Below are 20,831 nucleotides of genomic sequence, written 5' to 3'. Positions count from 1 at the left end.
TTCTTTTATGACCCAAATATGGTTTTGATATCTAAGCCAGGGAGAGCAAAAACAGAGAAAGAAAACTCTAGACCTATTTTCTTAAACCATATCAAGGCAAAAATTTGACATAAAATATTAGCAAGGAGATTATAGCAATATATCACAAAGATCATACATAATGACCAGGTGATATTTATAACAAGAATGCAGGACTAGTATAATATTAGGAAAACTATCAGCCCAATTGACCATATCAAAAAGAAAAATGACAAAGATATGATTATATCAATAAATGCAGAAATAGCCTTTGACATAATAAAACAACCTTTCCTATTAAAAACACTAGAAAACATAGGAATAAATAGAGCCTCTCTTAAATGATAAGTAGTATCTATCTAAAAATAAGAGCAAGCATTATCTGTAATGATGATAAACTTGAAGTTTTCTCAATAAGATGAGGAAATAAGCAAAGATGCCCATTATCACCACTATTATTCAGTATTGTAGTAGAAATGTTAGCTATAGTAATAAGACAAGAAAAAGTAATTGAAGCAATAAAAATAGTCATAGAGGAAACAAAACTATCACTCTTTGCAAATGGTATGTGGTTATATTTAGAGCACTGTAGAGAATTAACTTAAAAAAACAAGTTGAAAAAATTAAAAACTTCAGCCAAGTTGGAGAATAAAAAAACAAACCCACATAAATCATCAGCATTTCTATATACTACCAACAAAACATAGCAGAGAGAGATAGAGAAATTCCATTTAAAATGACTGCAGACTGTATAAAATACTTTGGAGTCTACCTGCCAAGACAAACCTAGGAATTATCTGAACACAGTTATGAAACACTTTTCACACAAATAAAGATAGATCTAAACAACTGAAGAAAAATTAATTGCTCCTGGTTAGGTCAAGCCAATATAATAAAGCTGAAAATTCTACCTAAATTAATTTACTTATTCAGTGCCATGCCAATCAAATTACCAAAAACTTATTTCATGGAGCTAGAAAAAAATGACACAATTCACTTGACAGAAATGAAGGGTCAAGATTATCAAGGGAATCAATGAAAAAAATGAATGCAGTCTAGCAATACCTGATTTTAAACTGTGCTACAAAGCAGTAATCATGAAAAAAAAAATCCAGTACCAGATAAGAAATAATGTGGTGGATAAGTGGAATAGATTGTACGCAGTAGTAAATGACAATAGCAATTTGGTGTTTGATAAACACAAATATCCAAGATTTTGGGACAATAAATCACCATTTGACAAAGATTAGTGGGAAAATTGGAGAGCAGTTTGGCAGGAACTAGGAACAGACCAACATGTATACCATTTACTGAGATAAAGTCAAAATAGATACATGATTTAGAAGGTGATGCTATAACCAAAGTAGAGGAGTATGGAATATTTTTCCTTTCAGATTTATGCATAAGGGAAGAATTTCTAACCAAAGAATAAGGAGAGAGTATTGCAGGATATAAAAGAGATAATTGTGATTACACCAAATTAAAGGTTTTCTGCACAATCAAAACCAATGCAAACAAGTTAAGAAGGGAAACAAGAACCTAGTGGAAATTTTTACAGCAAATTTCTCTGATAAAGATCACATCTATCAAATATACAGATAACTGAGTCAAATTTATAGGAATACATACATTCCCCAATTAATAATGGTCAAGATATGAACAGATACTTTTTCAGAAGAAATCAAAGCTCTTGATGTTCATATAAAAAAAAAAACATGTTCTAAATATTGATTAGAGAAATGTAAATTAAAACAACTCTAAGGTACCACCTCATACCTATCAGATTGGTTAATAGGACAGAAAAATAAAATACCAATTGTTGGAGGGAATGTTAAAAAAAAAAAAGTTGGAACACTAACGCATTTTTGGTGGACTTGTGAACTGATCCCAGCATTCTCGAGAACAATTTAGAACTATGCGCAAAGGGTTATAAAACTGTGCATACCATACCCAGCAATAACACTACTAAGTCTGTATCCCAAAGAGATGAAAAACAATGAAAAGGGCCTAGATGTAGAAAAATATTTATAGCAGCTCTTTGTTGTGCAAAGAATTGGAAATTGAGGGGAGCCCATCAATTGGGGGATGACTGAACAATTTTTGGTATATGATTGTCATGGCATACTATTATCCTATAAGAAATGATGACCAGGATGCTTTCAAAAAATCCCGGGAAGACTTATAGGAATTCATGCAAAGTGACATGAGCAGAACCAAGAGAACATTGTACACAGTAGCAGCAATATTGTATGATAATCAATCATGAACTGCTTAGCTCTTCTCAGCAATACAATGATCCAACACAATTTCAAAGAATTTATCATGAAATAAATTCTATTCACCTCCAGAGAAAGAACTGATTGAATATCAATATATATTGAAATATTCTTTAAAAATTTTTTATTATTCTTGGGTTTTGTGGTCTATGTTTTCTTTTGAAACACAGCTAATATGGAAATAAGTTTTGTAGGAGTGTACATGTATGACATATATCAAACTGGTTGCCTTCACAAGGAAGGAGGCAGGAGGAAGGGAGGGAAAGAATTTAGAACTCAACATTTTTAAAATGTCAAAAAAGAGTTTACATGTAATTGTTAATATAGAAATCATCTTACCTGACAGGAAAGTAGGAGGGGTGTAGATTAAGTAAAGGCAGGCAGAGGTACTGACAGAAGTGAGAGCAAATCAAGGAAGGTGGTAGACAGAAGCAAACCACTAATGAAGAACAAAAGGGTGAAAGGAGAGAGAGGACAAAGAGAAGGAAGAATAGGATGGAGGGAAATACACAAGTAGTAATAATAACAATTGTGAATGTGAATGAGATGAACTCTCCCATGAAATGGAAGTGGATACCAGAGTGAATGAAAAACCAGAATTCTATAATTTGTTGTTTACAGGAACCACACTTGAAGGAGAAAGACACATAGAGTAAAGGTAAAGGACTGGAGTAGAATCTATTATGCTTCAGCTGAAGTAAAAAAAAAAAAGCAGGAGTAGCAATCCTGATCTCAGAAAAAGTAAAAGCAAAACCAGACCTAATTAAAAGAGATAGAAGGAGAAGATTGGGGGGAGGAAGGGGATGATAGGGGGGATGATGGAAGGGAGGGCAGGTTGGGGGGGAGGGAAGTTGGGAGCACCCACTTTTGAAAAGTTATGGGATCAAAGTAGAGAATAGAACAAGTGGGAGGTGGGATAGGAGGGAGGGAAATATAGTCAGTCTTTTACAATATATCTACTACAATTATAATTTTGCATTAGCCACACATGTACAACCTATACTGAACTGCTTATCTTCCCAGTAAGGGTGGGAGACAAGGGAGGAATGGAATGAATCTGGAATTCAAAGTTTTAAAATAAAATACTTGTATATATATATATATATATATATATATATATATATATATATATATATATATATATATATATATATACTATTATTATTAATACTATTTTACATGTAATTGTGAAATAAGTTATACAGGCACTGGGGCATAGAGATACACTGGAAAAGTTGAAAGGGGTATGGGAGAAAATATGGGAGAGAGCAGATTGGAGGAGGGGATATCCTGTGGGACTGCTATTTTGGGGCAGTGGGTAGGGGAAAAATGGGGAGAATATTTGTAACTCAAAATCTGGTGGAAATGAATGATATAAATCAGAAGTTAATAAAGAATTTGGAAAAAAAGAGATAGAAGGAAACTACATCTTGCCAAAAGATACTATAGACAATAAAATAATATCAATAGTAAACATATATGTACCCAGTGGTATAGCATTCAAATTCTTAAAGAGAAGTTAAGTGAGTTACGGTACAAAATAGAGAACAAAACTGTACTAATGGGGGACCTCAACTGTCCCCTCTGAGAACTTGATAAATCCAACAAAAAAAAAATAAACAAGAAAGAAACTACAAGGTAAATAAAAAGGATATTAGAAAAGTTAGACATGACAAACCTTTGGGGAAAAACTGAATGGAAACAGAAAAGAATGTATATTTTCTCAGTGGTACATGGCACCTATACAAAAATTGTCATAGCCATAATGCCATAAAAACCTTAAAATAAAATGTAGAAAGGCAGAAATATTAAATGCATTATTTTTGGATCATAATGCAATAAAAATCACATTCCAGAAAGGGAAGTGGAAAGATAGATTAGAAATTTACTGGAAAAAAAGAAATTTATTGGAAACTAAATAATCTAATCCTAAAGAATAGTGGGTCAAAGAACAAATCATAGAAACAATAGATTATTTAATTAAAGAGAATGCCAACAATGAGACAACGTAGCAAAATTTATGGGATTCAGCCAAAGCAGTACTTATGGGAAATGTCATTTCTCTAAATTCTTAAATTGACAAAACGGAAAAATAAAAATGAATTGGTCATATAACTAAAAAAAATTAGAAAAATAACCAATTAAATATCCACAAATGATCACCAAATTGGAAATCCTGAAAATCAAAGGTGAAATTAATAAGGTTGAAAGTTAAAAACAAACAAACAAACAAACAATGGAGCTAATAAATAAAGCTAGGAACTGGTTTTATGAAAAAAAAAACACAATGATTGATAAGTCATTGGTTAATTTGATTAAAAAAAGAAAGACAATACATGATTTATACATAAAGGTTGGTAGTATAAACAAGTTAGGAGAGCAAGGAATAGTTTACCTGTCAAGTCTATGAAGAATGAAAGAATTTATGACCAAACAAGACATAGAGAACATTATTAAATGCAAAATGGATAATATTAATTACATTAGATGAAAAAGGTTTTACAGAAACAAAACTAATGCAATCAAGATTATAAGGAAATCAGAAAGCTGGGCAACAATTTTTACAGTCAATGCTTCTGATTAAGGCCTCATTTTTAAGATATATAGATGAGTGAATTAGATTTATAAGAGTACAGTCATCCCCAATTGATGATTGATCAAAGGATATGAATAAGCAGTTAAAACTAAAGCTATCTATAGTCATATAAAATGCTTTAAATTACTATTGATTAGAAAAATGCTAATTAAAACAGCTCTGAAGTACCACATCACATATCAGATTGGCTAATGTGACAAAGAGGGAAAATGATAAATGTTGGAGAGGATATGAGAAATTTGCGACACTAACGCACTGTTGGTGGAGTTTTGAACTGATCCAACCATTTTGGAGAATGATTTGGAAGCTTGCCAATAGGGCTATAAAACTGTGAATACTCTTTGATTCAGCAGTTCTACTACTAGGTCTGTGTCTGAAAGATAGCATGAAAAAGGGGAAAATACTTACATGTGCAAAAATATCTGTAGCATTCATATTCATGATGACAAAATATTAGAGATTGAGGGGATGTCCTTCACTTGGGGAATGTATGAACAAGCTCTGGTAAATGAATATAATGGAATACTACTGTGCAGTAAGAAATGATGAACAAGAAGATTTCAGAAAAATCTAGAAAGATTTGTACAAACTAATACAAAGTGAAATGAGCAGGATCAAGAAAGCATTGTACAGGGCGGAGCCAAGATGGTGGAGTAGAAGCACGACCCTCCCGTGGCTCCGGCTTCCACCCTCCCCAATCCATGTAAAAAGGGGACTCTAAACAAATTTTGGAGCTGCAGAACCCACAAAATGACACAGAGAAGCTAACCTCCCGCTGAGAATAGCCCGGCAGGCTGGCAGGAATCGGCCAGCGCAGAGCTCTGGGAGCCAAGCCCAGCACCACCCCGAGGCTTTAGCCCCAGGGCAGGCCTGACCAGCCACCAGCCAGAGGGACTCCAGATCAGCAGCAGCTGTGGCCGTTTCCAGATTTATCAACACATAGATGCGAAGGACAAGGTGAGAGGCCAGTGCATTCTGGACTTTGGGACCCAGTAAGTGGGAGTGCTTACCCCCGGGGCAAGAAACCGCTGAGACGCGGGCACAGCCTGCCAGCGCCACGTGGCGGCTTCAGCTTCTGGCCTGCCGAGTGTAGGGGGACCAAGCACCAGTCTGAGGGGTCATCGCTCTTGCTTTAACCTGCTTGGATCTGGATTGCAGTCTAGGGTGGAGGTCCTGGGGTGTGTGTCCAGCTTGCCAGAGCGTGTGGAGACCTCAGAGAGGGCACCCATTTAATACCTCCGGCAGCTGAGAAAACCCCAGCGTTTGGGACGAAAACTCCCCTGTCTGGTGGCAGAGTCCTACTGTGGCAAAAAGCCCAAAAGTCAAATCATTGAGTGGCAAAATGAGCAGGCAAAGGAAACAAAGCAGACAGAAGATTCCAATGTTACACTCCTATTTTGGGGATAAGAAGGAGCAAAGCATGGAAGAGGAGGAAATCAGTGAAGTCAGAACTCCTGCACCAAAAGCTTCAAAGGAAAATACAAGCTGGTTACAGGCCATAGAGGACCTTAAGAAGCAGATAAGAGAAGTGGAGGAAAAATTGGGAAGAGAAATGAGAACAATGCAAGAAAATTATGAAATGAGAGTCAACAGCCTGACTGAAGAAAATAATACCTTAAAAAACAGACTGACTCAAATGGCAAAGGAGGCTCAGAAAGGCAATGAGGAGAAGAATGCCTTAAAAAGTCGAATTTGCCAGATGTAAAAAGAATCTCAAAAGCTCACTGAGGAGAATCGTTGCTTCAGAATTAGATTGGAGCAAATGGAAGCTAATGACTTTACGAGAAATTAAGATGCTGTTAAACAGATCCAAACAAATGAAAGAATAGAAGGCAATGTGAAATATCTCATGGGAAAAACCACTGACCTGGAAAATAGATCCTGGAGAGATAATTTAAAAATTATTGGACTGCCTGAGAGCCATGACCAAAGTAAGAGCCTGGAAAGCATCCTCCAGGAAGTTCTCAAAGAAAACTGCCCTGATGTTTTAGAACAAGAGAGCAAAATAGAGGTTGAAAGAATCCACCGATCACCTCCTGAAAAAGATCCCAAAAAGAAAACTCCTAGGAATATTATAGCCAGGTTCCAGAATTCCCAGATTAAGGAGAGAATATTACAAGCAGCCAGGAAGAAACAATTTGAATATTGTGGAAACACAATCAGGATAACCCAGGATCTGGCAGCTTCTACAGTGAGGGATTGAAGGGCCTGGAATGTGATATTCTGGAGGTCAAGGGAGCTGGGATTAAAACCAAGGGTCACCTACCCAGCAAAACTGAGTATCATGTTTCAGGGGAAAATATGGTCATTCAGTGGAATACAGGACTTTCAAGCATTCTTGCTGAAAAAACCAGAGCTGAATAGAAAATTTGACATTCAGATACAAGAAGCAAGAGAAGCATGAGAAGGTAAACAGGGAAAAGAAATCATAAGGAACTTATCAAAGTTGAATTATTTTTTTTTTAAGCAATTGGGGTTGAGTGGCTTGCTCGGGGTTGCACGGCCAGTTGTTGTTTCTGGGTGTGGTGCTGGGTGTCTGGGCCCGGATTTGATCCGGGTCGTCCCGGCACTGGGGCCGGTGCTCTTGCTTGCTGAGCCACTTGGCCAAAGTTGAACTATTAACATTCCTACATGGAAAAACAATAATTGTAACTTATGAAACTTTTCTCAGTAGTTGAAGGGATTAGAAATATATATGTCTTTATATGAGGGTATGCAGGCATATGAATACATAAATGAATGTGTGTATATACGTTTACAGGTATACATAGATAGAGGGCACGGGACCAATTTAACAGGAAGGGATGATACTTAAAAGGTGAAATTAAGAGGTGAGAGGGATATAATGAGAGGAGATGGGGAGAGACAGAGTGGGGCAACTATCTCATACAGAAGAGGCAAGGGAAAATGGTTACAATGGAGGGGAAGAATAGGAAGGCAAAAGGGAATGGGTCAACCTTATTCCTATTGAATCTGGCTTGAGGATGGAGGGAAATACACACTAAATAGGGGATCTCACCCTCCAGGAAAATAGGGGGGGGAGGGGATGTGAGGGGGGATGATGGAAGGGAGGGCAGGCTGGGGGGGAGGGAAGTTGGAAGCACCCACTTTTGAAAAGGGATGGGATCAAAGTAGAGAATAGAACAAGTGGGAAGTGGGATAGGAGGGAGGGAAATATAGTCAGTCTTTTACAATATATCTGCTATGTTATTGTTTTGCATTAGCCACACATGGACAACCTATACTGAACTGCTTATCTTCCCAGTAAGGGTGGGTGATAAGGGAGGAAGGGAATGAATCTGGAATTCAAAGTTTTAAAATCAAATGTTTAAATATATATATATACTATTATCAATATTGTTTTACATGTAATTGGGAAATATTGAGATCCACCATGCCCTACTGGAAAAGTTGAAACGGGCATGGGAGAAAATATGGGAGAGAGCAGATCAGAGGTGGGGATATCCTGTGGGACTGCTGTTTTGGGGGGATGGGTGGGGGAAAAACGGGGAGAAAATTTGTAACTCAAAATCTGGCGGAAACGAACGATGTAAATCAGAAGTTAATAAAGCATTTAAAAAAATAAAAAAAATTTAAAAAATGGTTATGGGGGGTGGCTAGGTGGCACAGTGAATAGAGCACTGGTCTTGGAGTCGGGAGGACCTGAGTTCAAATCTGACCTCAGACACTTGACACACTTAGTAGCTGTGTGACCTTGGGTGAGTCACTTAACCCCAATTGCCCTCCAAAAAGCAAAATAAATAAATGGCTATAGCCAGTAAAAAAAAAAAGAAAGCATTGTACACTGTGTCAGCAACATTGTGTGATGATAAAGTATGACTGAAGCAGCTCACAATTCAAGACAAACACAAAGAACTCACAAAGGAAAATGCTATCCACATCCAAAATAAAGTATTGATAGACTCTGAATGCAAATCAAAGCACATTTTTCACTTACTTTATTCTTTTTTGTAGTTGTTTCTCTTTTTGATCTATATAAGGCTGTGGTTCCATTCAGCATTTGGTTTCCACCAGCATTTATAGGGGTTTTTAAAGTTTATGAAACATGTATGTTATCCTGTTTGATCATCACAACCCTGTGGGGTAGGTACTATTATTGTCCCCATTTTACAAATAAGGAAACTAAGACTGACAGAGATTAAGTGACTTGAGCAGAGTCACAGGACTAGTAAGTGTTTATGGAAGGATTTGAACTTAGGTCTTCTTTACTCCAGGTCCACAGTCTATTCCATGTAGCTATCTTTACTAGGGACTTAGTGTGGCCTGATCTATTTATCTCAGGTCTGGGAACTCTATAACCAGAGAGGATTCTGGGTGTAAGACCCAATGAACTATGAGGTTCTACAAATATTTTTAAATTATAATTTGGTTCATCAGGAATACATTTCTGTATAGTTTTCTGTCATCAGTGGTATGGAGGCAATTATAAGTAACCAATCTTCTCAATTGTTCTATCACTTATCAAATCTGTTCTCTATAAGGCCATATGGGTGACCCATAAGTAACTCAAACATAGCATATTCAAAATAGAGCTCACTATCTCTTCCATGAAGTCCTCTCCTCTTCGGTTCTTTTCTATTCCCAGTGAGGGTAACATCATCCTTCCAATTGAGAAAATCATATATTGATTTTCTTTTTTTTAATTTGATTCCATTCTGTAATTGATTCTATTCTGTAACTACATGAAACATGTTTATTTGTCTCTCTATTAAGTCCAGAAGTTCGTGAGTCCAGAAATCCAGTTTTCCTCTCTGAGTTAAATTTAAATTTATTTCCCTATATCTAATCAAAAGAAAATTGCTATCTCTCTACAGCTTTGTATACCCATGTACAAGTTAGGGAGATCTGTTATCCTATTAACAAGCCTTACAAAATGCAGGTGGGCTCCAAGAAGTCTATTATCTCTGTTCAAAACCAATGAACAGATGGACTCTATCAATCAACCTTTTCTGACAGCAGGATGGAAGGAGGTGCTATGGCTATATCCAAATGTTCAGCCAATTATACTGCTATTGCTGCCTATGATACTTAAAACTTTGTAACTAATCACATTGTTTTCCATCTATGATGTTTTCTGTCTTTTGTTCTTCTATACTTCCCAAAATAATATGAAGGTTGAATAAGCTCTATCTTGTGCTATCTTGTGGTCTTGGCTTGCTGAGGAGTCCAAGACCCATTTTGTTATTAACTGCTAGTCTCACCAACAAAATGAATGTGTTCAGAACTTTATTGCCTCAGTTTACCTTTATTTTGAAATGTAACACAGTCATCTATGTTTGTAACATTGGAATTATCCTTGACACCTCTCTCTCATTCACCCTACATATCCAGTTATTTGCCAATCCAGAGAGTTCTGCCTCCATGATATCTCTTACCTATATCCCCTTCTCTGCGGTTATATAGTTTCTACCCTAGTAGCCATTACCTCTTGCCTACCTCATTGTAAAAACCTCCTAGTTGTTCTCCCTGGCTCTATATATTCTCCCCCTCTCCAATCTATCCTCCTTACAGTGCCAAATTTATGTTTCCAATGCATAGGTGTGACCATGCAACCTTGTCGTTCAAGAAGCTATAGTGCTTCCCCCTTCCCTTGAAGGTAAAATACAAAATCCTCTGTTTGAAATATATAGCTTTTTGCAATCTGGGATTTGACTTATTTTTCTAGTCTTATGCCCTTATTATTCATTTTAGCCTTATTAACCATATTTTCCTGCAATCTCTGTTCTAACAAATATGTATTTGCTATTCCACATATACTGAATTTCATCTCCCATTAATATGCCTTTGGACAGGCTATCCCCTGTGTCTAGAATGAATTCTTTAATATTTATCTCAAAAAATTGCTAGCTTTCTTCAAAGTTCAACTCAAGCTCTATCTCTTACCAGAAGCCCCCTATTTGTTAATGTTCCCATAAGGACACAAGTTTTGTAAGAGGACAGACTATCCTACCAGCTCTGCCAATTGTAGGGTCAAACATATGAAGGCTGATCTGTTCTACCCTGATATGCCAATTGTAGGGATGAAGCCCCTTTGAGACAATACTGAGATACCAAAGAAAGAGGGGGCCACGTCAACTTGGTTAATAACAGATTTTATTAGAGTCAATTGGGTTGTTTAAAGGAGTTTACTTATGAGATCCAGTTCTTGGTGGAAGAGGACAGAATGATTTAATAGATCTTTACACCAACCCCTGGCCAGGCCTGATATTATATAGAAACAGAACAAAGAAGTCATAATGCCAGGGATGTCCCAAGGTCACATGAAAATATTCCAATGAGATCATTGGAACTTCTTTTGCTATTTACACTTACTCAAGATAGTTTGCATTCTTTGTGAGACTCAAGGTCATGTTCCCAGACTCTGACTACCACTATACAGTTCCCCTTCCTTGTATATCTATGATCTTATCAATTTATTGATTCTCACTAATGATATGGATCATAACCCATCCACATCTGCCCATCCAGTGTTGCTCTCATTCATATCTCCCCATATTCACATCTGCCCCATAGGGGTCTATCCAACATATGAGAAACTTTCTTCACTTTCTCCTGATATCATAGAGTACCAGTGTAAAATTTTGGTCGTGACCTGCCATCTCTTGTTCTTACCACATGACCAACCCATGTTCCATTTTTATCATATAATTCTTTGATGATATTCTTTATTCTTTTTTCCTTGGAATTCCTCATTGATTATGTTTTGAACTGCTCATACACATCATACATTCCATGTACTTTCCATTGCACTTTTTGTAATATGCATTTTTAGTGCTTCAGAGGCAGTAGTGTTTCAGATGTTGGTGACTTATAGAAAGATGGCTAAAATGTCTATATGAAAAGATGGGTGGGAAGTTTAGGGTCAATAAAAATACTTTTCAGTTTTCCAAAGTCAATCTAGCCTGCTTTTCTCATTTTTAATTCTGTGCCCAGTTAATTTTCCATAAGCATTGTCTATCCTGAAATACATACGCTGGAGAAATCTAACCATATACATGTTTAAAGATGGGTAATAGACATCCTTCATTAATTTGATCTTTCCTGTGTGGACAGATAGTATAAGAAGCTATGCAGTATCTTGGGATTTGACAAAGTTAACACAACATTATCTGTTAAAAAAAAGAAAAAGAAAAAATAAAGACAGAGCATCTGAAAGACTTCACTATTCACAGGATATCTTTAATCTACCTGGATTTGGTACTAGATTTCTCCCACTGTAGTTAAAAGCTTTTTGTGGGGTGTCTAGGTGGCACAGTGAATAGAGCATCAGCCCTGGAGTCAGAAGGATCTGAGTTCAAATCCAAACTCGGACACAACACAAAACCTAGCCATGTGACCTTGGGCAAGTCACTCGACCCCAATTTCCCTCCAAAAAGCAAAAAAATAAAACATTTTGTGAGACTATATCTCTTTTATGTTCCGTCTAATATTTATTATCAATAATATTTATAATATTATCATTGAATAATATTGTTCCTGTGGTTACATTTTTCTAAAGGTTCCTGGATGATACTGATATATGGGTGGGAGACATCTCATTGTAAAAGAGTCTGGACATTGACATTTTTTTCTATTTAGTCTAGCTGGCATAGATTTTTCCATGAACAATAATCACAGCAGAATCAAAAGAATTTTCCATTTCTTTTAGTCAGTTGTGAGAATATAAGTATATGGAATAAAATCGCTGAATAACATTTTTTTTTAAATTCCTTTTATTTATTTATAAATACCTTCATTGAAGAGTTGCTCAATTTGTGTATTAATGGTACTCATAAAGATCTGGTATAGATAGGAAAGTAGGCATATATGTATGCATCTGTTAATATTCTTTAGATTGCCTATTTTTTTGTATCAGTGAGGGCTGAGATTTTTTCCCACATCCTTTGTGTCTTCTCCTTTACCTTATAAGAGGTCTCTCAATAACCTCAAAATTGTTTTGTCTCCATCATGGATCTTTTCCATATGTACTTGATCTAATCTGACCACTTTCTCCATCTTCTCTGTAGTGTTATTTTTACTTCCTCTGAAAACATTGCAATGGATGTGATGTTAAGGACCAAATGTAGTGATTCTACCCTCTTTAACAAAGAAAACAGTTTGTTGCATCATTTCAACAAAACACCAGTTTTACCTTCTATAATGGAATAGCTGGCCAACGGGTGTTCAGTCCTTAACACATACTATTTGGTGCATACAAAATATTTTTTTTTCTTTTGCTAATTCAGCACATGGAATTTTTGAAGCTAATTTTGGCCATGATGACTAAGTGATGATAAAGTCTTTTGATTGGTTGAGGAGCTAGAAGGACTGATGATTTAAATGAGCCAGAATTGAGTGTGCATACAGAAGGTTTAAGTGGATGGTCTCTCTGTATCTTCCATGGTAGATTTCAAGAGAGGAAGACTTCTGTTCATTTTAAAGTGGGCAGAGGGGCAATGCCTGCTTTATCTCCCCACAAAATCACTGTGTCCCTGAGTGTGTGTTTTTTTTTTACTCTTTCTTGATCACAGGGAATGAGCATCCATAGATGGAATGAACCAAATTGCTTTGAAAGGCCAGAAGAGCCATCAGAGGTCTTCTCAACAAGAAGATTCTATAGCACTAAAAGCCAGCCCTACAGAGAAAAGAATAAATTTCTCCAATGCCAAAGCTATACATACAAGCAAGTTGGGTGGGGACTCCATGAGATAAAAAGCCTCCTAGGACAAGGAGGTGTGAGATATTCCTCTACCCCACAGGTTTCCCTAGATGTGTGTCTCATACATTTGTATCTTTGTACTTTAAGTTTGTGTCCACTATCCCCAGAGAACAAATATGTGCATGGGGAGAGGGAATCTACTGGTTTGGAAGGATTACTTCATAATCACTATTCTTCTTAGTGAATATCTCTTTGCAAAAGTCAATTATTATCAATTGTTTTATTAATATTTGGGAGTGCAAGAGAATAACTCAATAACTCAAAGGGCCACCAGACTGTGCATACTCTTTGATACAGCAATACCATTTCTATGTCTATATCCCAAAGAGACCACTGAAAAAGGAAAAGAACCTCCTGTGCAAAAATATTTGCAGTAGCCTCTTTTGTGGTGGCAAAATATTGGAAATTGAGGGGATGCACATCAATTGGGGAATGACAATAATTTGTGGCATATTAATGTAATAGAATACTATTGAAATGATGAACAGGTAGATTTCAAAACAACCTGGAAAGACTTGTACAAACTGATGCAAAGTGAAATGAGCAGAATCAGGAAAACATTGTACACTGTATCTCAGCATTGTGTGATGATTAATATGAATTATTTAGCTCTTCTCAGCAACACAATGATCCAAGACAAGTACAAAGGACTCACAAAGGAAAATGGAATCCTTATCCAGATAAAATAACTGATGGACTCTGAATGCAGATCAAAGCACACTTTTTTCACTCACTTTATGTTGTGCTTTTTTTCCTTTTGATCTGTTTCTTCTAATACAACCATGACTAATATGGAAATATCTTTTACACAATTGCACATATATAACATATCAAATTGCCTCCATTTTCAGAAGAGGGGAGGGAAGAAAGAGATGGAAGGAAAAAAATTACAAGTCAGAATCATGTAAAAATGAATGCTAAAATTTTTCTTGACATATAATTGGGAAAAATAAAATATTGTTAAAAAAAGAAAAAAGATATCAGGGAGTACCCTGTAGGGGAACTCATGAGCCATAGTGTTAAACAACCCATACACCTCAGAGTTGCTCAGTGATAGAACCCTGAGGTGAAAAGTAGTCATTGATCACTGGGAACCCATATAGCCTAGTTCCAGTTAAAAGAGTGAAACCAAAAGGGCTATAATTTGTAGTCTTCTCTTTTCATCCTTGAACGCCTTTAGAATGACTGCTTAATTGACTATCTTGCCAATGTTTAGATGGATTTTGCTCACTACAGCTTCTTTCTGTTTTATGAGATGATACTACTAATCATTGTCCATGCTCTTTCATTAGATTTTTATAGGCAAATTTATATTCTAAACTGCTGTTGCCATTGACAGCCATCTCTCTCTGTTTGACAAGTAAGCCAAATGTTTCCATACTAAGACATTTTCTGGGCTCTTTTGGTTTTCTTGTTATAATAGCTAATTTACCTTGGTTTAATCAATGGATTAAATTATTATAATTGTTTCCTATGACATTTCTGTTGTTTATTTCACAATTTTAAATTTTCAACAGCTTATTTAAAAATTCAAGATAATAATTATACTTCATACTTTTGTCATCACTATTCTTTTTTTCTTATTTAGTATAAATTATGATCTTAGCTATGATGGATCTGACTATGTGTTGACTTAAGAATAACTCCCACATATTTAATATGTCTTTTCCTATCTGTCAAAATGCAATCAATTTCATACTTTGTATTGTGATATTATTTGGTACTCTATCAAGCACCTACCAGGACTTTTTTTTTAAGTAGTGTTCGTGATTTAGAAGCATGAGGCATAATCTACAAGTCTTTGCACTGTCTCAATTCTTCCTATTAAACCATAATTTCTGATTTATTTCTTCCAATCATCACTTTTCTCCACCTTTGTATTGATGTCACCAAGTATCAGAATGCATTTTCCTTTGATTTGGAGAATCTTATTAAGTTCTTCACAAAATTTCTCTACCACTTTGTCTTCAGCAAGTGTTGGTGCAGAAGCTTGCAACTGTTTTCATGGTGGTCTCTTAAAAATGATTTAGTGTTTTATTTTTCCTTGATTACATATAAAATAATTTAACATTAATTTTTTTTAAAAATTTGAGTTTTTAATTCTCTCCTTTCCCTCCCCTCTCATTAAGAAGGCAAACAATTGATATACAGTTCACTTGTATAGTCACTCAAAATATACTCCCATATTAGTCATGTTGTGAAGAAAATATAGACCTTCCCCCCCAAAAAAAACCAAGAAAAATAAAGTTTAGAAAAAAAGGATGCTTTGATCTGTATTCAGACTCCATCAGTTCTTTCTCTAGGAATGGATAACATTTTTATTATAAATTCTTCAGAGTTGTCTTGGATTATTGTATTGCTGTAATAGTAATGGTATTTGAAGATCTTCCATGCCCCTTGAACTTGCTGATGTAGCAGGAAGTGGGGGGTGGGGCAGGAAGGAGCAGGAGCCAAGCAGGGGCCAGCTAAAGCCAGTGTGGTGACTGGAAACAGTGGTGGCAACCACAAACTTCTTGAGAGCCAGCCAGAAATTCTGCTGAGGACTTCTGGGGAAAGAAACTGCTGAGGGCTGGAGCTGCTGGGAATGACCTGTATGGAGGCTGAGCAGTTACTGTGAGTGAGGAGAGGAGGATCTTTGCCTGAGGGATCCTATTTTTTTTTGAAGGCTTGATAATGTGGGTGTTTACTGCATTAGCCATGTGTGTCAACTCCATGGCTACTCCAATGGCTTTGACTTTCTGATTTGGGGACTCAGCTTTCTGGTATTTGAATAAATGTTCTGGCTATGTTCCATATGTAGAGAGCCTGTTACATTTTGTGATGAATAACTATACCAGCATATTTATAGTCACCCTAGGCATTGTGAATACTGCATTGTTGTTACAATTGCAGAGAATAGCTAAGTCATTCACAGCTGATCATCAAAAAATATTACTGTTACTATGTACAATATTCTACTGGTTCTGCTCATTTCACTTGGCATCAGTTCATGCAAGTCTTTCCAGTATTTTCTGAGCACATCTTATTCATAATTTCTTATAACACAATAGTATTACATCACAATCATAAGCCACAACTTGTTCAATCATTTCCTAATTGATGAGCATCTCCTCAATTTCCAATTCTTTGCCACCAGAAAAGAGCTGCTATAAATATTTTTGTACATATAGGTCTTTATACTTTTTAAAAATTTCTTTGGGATACAGACCTAGTGGAGGCATTGTTGGGTCAAAAGCTATACATAGTTTTATAGCCCTTTGCACATAGTTCCAAATGGCTCTATAGAATGGTTGATGTTCATACCTACATTATGGTGGGCTTTTTTGCAAGTACTGCAGTGTATAAGTACTGCAGTACATGAGGACCAGATATTTATGTTTTCTAGACAAAATGTCAAGATTGATATAATTCAGACTCTCTAGCAATCTGTCCACTACATTATTTATTCTATAGGGATTTAATATATAGAAAACTAAGTCAAATTGATGTCTGTTGACAGTCTAAAAATTCTGTGATTCTTAAGATTCTCTTTCCTCCTCCTCACCACTCTGTCATCATTGCTGTAGAAATAAAAGGGGAATGAACAGAACTGAGAACTATTTAAAATTTTTCTTTATTTCACAAGTTGCTATGGTCAAAGAAGTTTCATTACTTGTAGAACAGCCTACTGGTGATGTGCCTTTCCTTAGCTAGACTGGTCACTAGAAAATGGAATTGGTAGTATACTGGGGCTAAGCTGGAAAACTTTTAATCTGATGGAATTGTCAGGGTTTTCACTCCACTGTGAAAGCCTTTAGAGAATTTAGGATTACCTGCTCACTGTGATAGGGCATTGGAAGAAATCCTTTATGAAGGGAATTCTTCCTACTTCATATATATTTTACATGAACTTTTCTTCATAATATTGTTTCCCACCAATTGAATGTAAGTTCTTTGTGGGTAGAGACTTTTTCATTTTGTCTTTGTGTACCTGATACCTAGCACATTCTGGGGCATGGAGTAGGTACTCAATAAATCTTTATTGAATGAATGGATGTCATCAGTTCACCTTTGCTCCCAATATTTCTTAGGATTCACTGATTGCAAATCAGTGTGGTCATATTGTATGACACCATATCTCTTAACAATGACAACAGACCACATTCTTCTCTGCTTTACTATTTTTTAACAGAACGTCTGATCACTCCAGACAGCCTCCAGTCAAACTATCATATACACCTCTTATCCTTGTCAAACACCATAAGTACCTGTACAGCTGCTGTTATTCAATCTTTCAGTTATGTCCTACTCAATGACCCCCATGGACTATACTGTCCATGGGGTTTTCTTGGCAAATATCCTGGAGTGGTTTGCCATTTTCTTCTTCAGTGACTTAAAGCAAACAGAGATTAAGTGACTTGCCTAGGCTTACACAGTTACTAAGTGTCTATGGTCATATTTGAATCCAGGTATTCCTGACTCCAGGCCCAGAACTCTATCCACTGAGCCATCTAGCTGCTTTTAGTTCCTGTAACACCACTGAAACTGATACTCTGACTCTCCACCCTCCCCATGGTTGCATAATTAATCTAATTCCAGATACTCCCATTCTTGGAAGTCAAAACTTCATTCTCAGAGTCCTGAACCCTATTCAGGAAGTCTTGTATGCCAACATCAAAAGAAGGTTTATATAGACATTTATCTCTGCCATCTAGTCACTGCTATTATTTGGATGCCAATACCTTACCAATAATACCAGGCTTTTATTACTAGCCAATTGGCCTACAGAGATGTTTTGACATCCGTTTGTCAGTCCATTCCATGGGTTTACTCATCAGCTTAGACCTCCTGAAAGGTGAAGACAGGTGTGTCAAGGTCTGCTCATCAATTCATTTTCCAGTGAATTAGGGCAAACAGAGATTAAGTGACTTACCTAGGTTTACACAGTTATTAAGTGTCTGAGGTCATATTTGAATTCAGATATTGCTGACTCTGGGCCCAGAACTCGAGCCATCTAGCTAATCTTAGCACCTGTAGCGTAACTGAAAGTCATCAACCAATGGGAATCTGCATTTTGTGTAGACCCTCCTGAAGGGTCAAGGGCAAGGTCTATGAACCAGTGAGATTTTAAATTTTTAGTTTGCGTCATCTGTATTGACTGGTTGTCAAGCACTATAAAATTAAGACTCTGGAAGGAAGGGAGCATCTCAGATTGTGAGGAACATCTGAAATCTCCCTATAAATGAGTTCTCTATCTATTTGAGAAATCAGGCCTTTATAGAGAAATTTCCCACCCCCTCCAGTTTCCTGATTTCTTTCTCATCTTGGAAGCTTTGGTTTTAAAGGTTTATTGATTGACTTATATTGAATCTATGGTAGACCAACCTTAACCAATTCTGCTTTGTCCTAGAATCCCAGTCAATTGTGAGAGTAAAGGGAGGTGAGAAAAACAGTTTCATCCCTTTCCCTACTTTCTAATCCACCCAACTTGTATTCATATTATTGTTGCTATGGATAGTAGTGGTAGTAGAATATCTATACATAGGTTAAGTATTAATTGCTGCCCAGTGGTTTAGAAACTCTCTAAGAACCCATCTACCTCTAACAGTTATTAGATTCTATTCTGTTTTGGGGTATTGCCTGTCCCCACCATAGGTCTTCCTTACCTTATCAATGAGCTTGGGATAATAAGATATGTCTGGAAAGAAGAAAAAGGAAGTAAACAACATTTATTTAGTGCTTACTATGTGCCATGTACTGTGCTAAGTGCTTTACAAATATTATCTCATCTGATCCTCACAACATTCCTATGAGGTAGGTGCTATAATTATACCCCGATATTGTAGTGGAGAAAACTGAGTCAGACAGAAGTGAAATGACTTACCCAGAATCACACAGCTAGTAAGTGTCTAGGTTGAATTTGAATTCCAATCTTCCTGACATCAGGCTCAGTTCTCTGAATTCATTGTGTCACCTAAGTTTATCACTTTGCATATGTTGACATTGAGGCTTATGGAGAGGGAATGACAGCCAGAAATCAAATTAAGCTTTTCTAATTCCACAGCTGTCAAGCTTTCAATACTGTGGTAAGGACAGATTCTACCCCTGAGCCACAGCTTTGTCTACATCCTGACCTATCCAGATGCTTTATACTCAAATAAATTCCCCAATGTCCAGCTCAGCCTCAATTATCTCCCTGCCTTCTCCTTTTCACTCTTCCCTCTTAGTCCAGGCTCCCCATCAGACATAAAATCCTTCATTCCTCAGGAGATATTTCTATCCTTTGAGTCCTCCAACAAACCTTCTCCAGGAATATCACACTGGGGAGACCTGGGATTGTTCTCAGGTCCCTAGGAGTGGACTGAGGCAGAATTGAGTTCTCTGTGTTTTGACTGAGTATGGTTTTCTGATTCTAGGGTAGACAGACGAAAGGGAAAGCATGAGCCCTGTCCCATTGGAACTTACTGTCAAACAGGAAGGAGGGCAACTCTCAAGCAACAAAGACACATAAGAGTCCTTAAAAGGTGTTCTGATGAAGGAAATAAACTGTTCCCAGTGACTTGAACTCCTCCCTCCACCTGAAGCCTAGCTTTAAGTGAGCATGGGTGACTCTCTTAGAGTTCCTATATTCAAATGTGTGCCTAGTTTCTTTCAAAACAAATTCTGTGAGGGCCTCTCCTTACTGCCTCTTCTTCCCAGAATGATGAGAAACAACAGCATACTCACATTTTTCCAGTCCTTGCTCTTTTTCTTGCTGTCATTGCTGTTATTGTTTTGGATTAGATCTGCAGTTTCTTGGTCTAGAGAACTCTGGATCAGAAAACTTCCTTTGCCAATGTAGAGTACCACCTGCTCTGACTTATGGTCTTATAGAGGCATGAACTTAGAAACTTATGCATGGGGTCCCTAGAAATCTAGGGATTTCCCAAAGGTCAAACAACCAATGTATGTCAGAAGTGGAATTGATACTCAGGGATTCTCTATGTGGAAGCTATGCCAACTCTGACAGAAAGTTTCTCATTCAAAATGAAAATAAGCACTAAAGATCATAGTGATTTTCCTTCTCTATCTCTGTCTCTCCCCCTTTTCCTCTCTCTCTCCTTCCCTCTCACACTTCTTCCTTCCCTCCTTTCCCTCTTTTCCTTTTCCTCTTCCTCCTTCCCTCTCCCTGCTTTCATCTCTCCCTCCCTCTCCCTCATTCCCTCTTCTTCTCTTCCTTTCCTTCTCTCTCTCCCTCTTTCTT

Source organism: Petaurus breviceps, unplaced genomic scaffold (assembly GCF_028583685.1).
Source record: "Petaurus breviceps papuanus isolate PSGF00001 unplaced genomic scaffold, PetGlider_PUasm1.0 90510, whole genome shotgun sequence".
In the NCBI taxonomy this organism is placed as follows: Eukaryota; Metazoa; Chordata; class Mammalia; order Diprotodontia; family Petauridae; genus Petaurus; species Petaurus breviceps.
The sequence above is the reverse complement of the archived record's forward strand: the minus strand, read 5'-3'. Positions refer to the sequence as shown.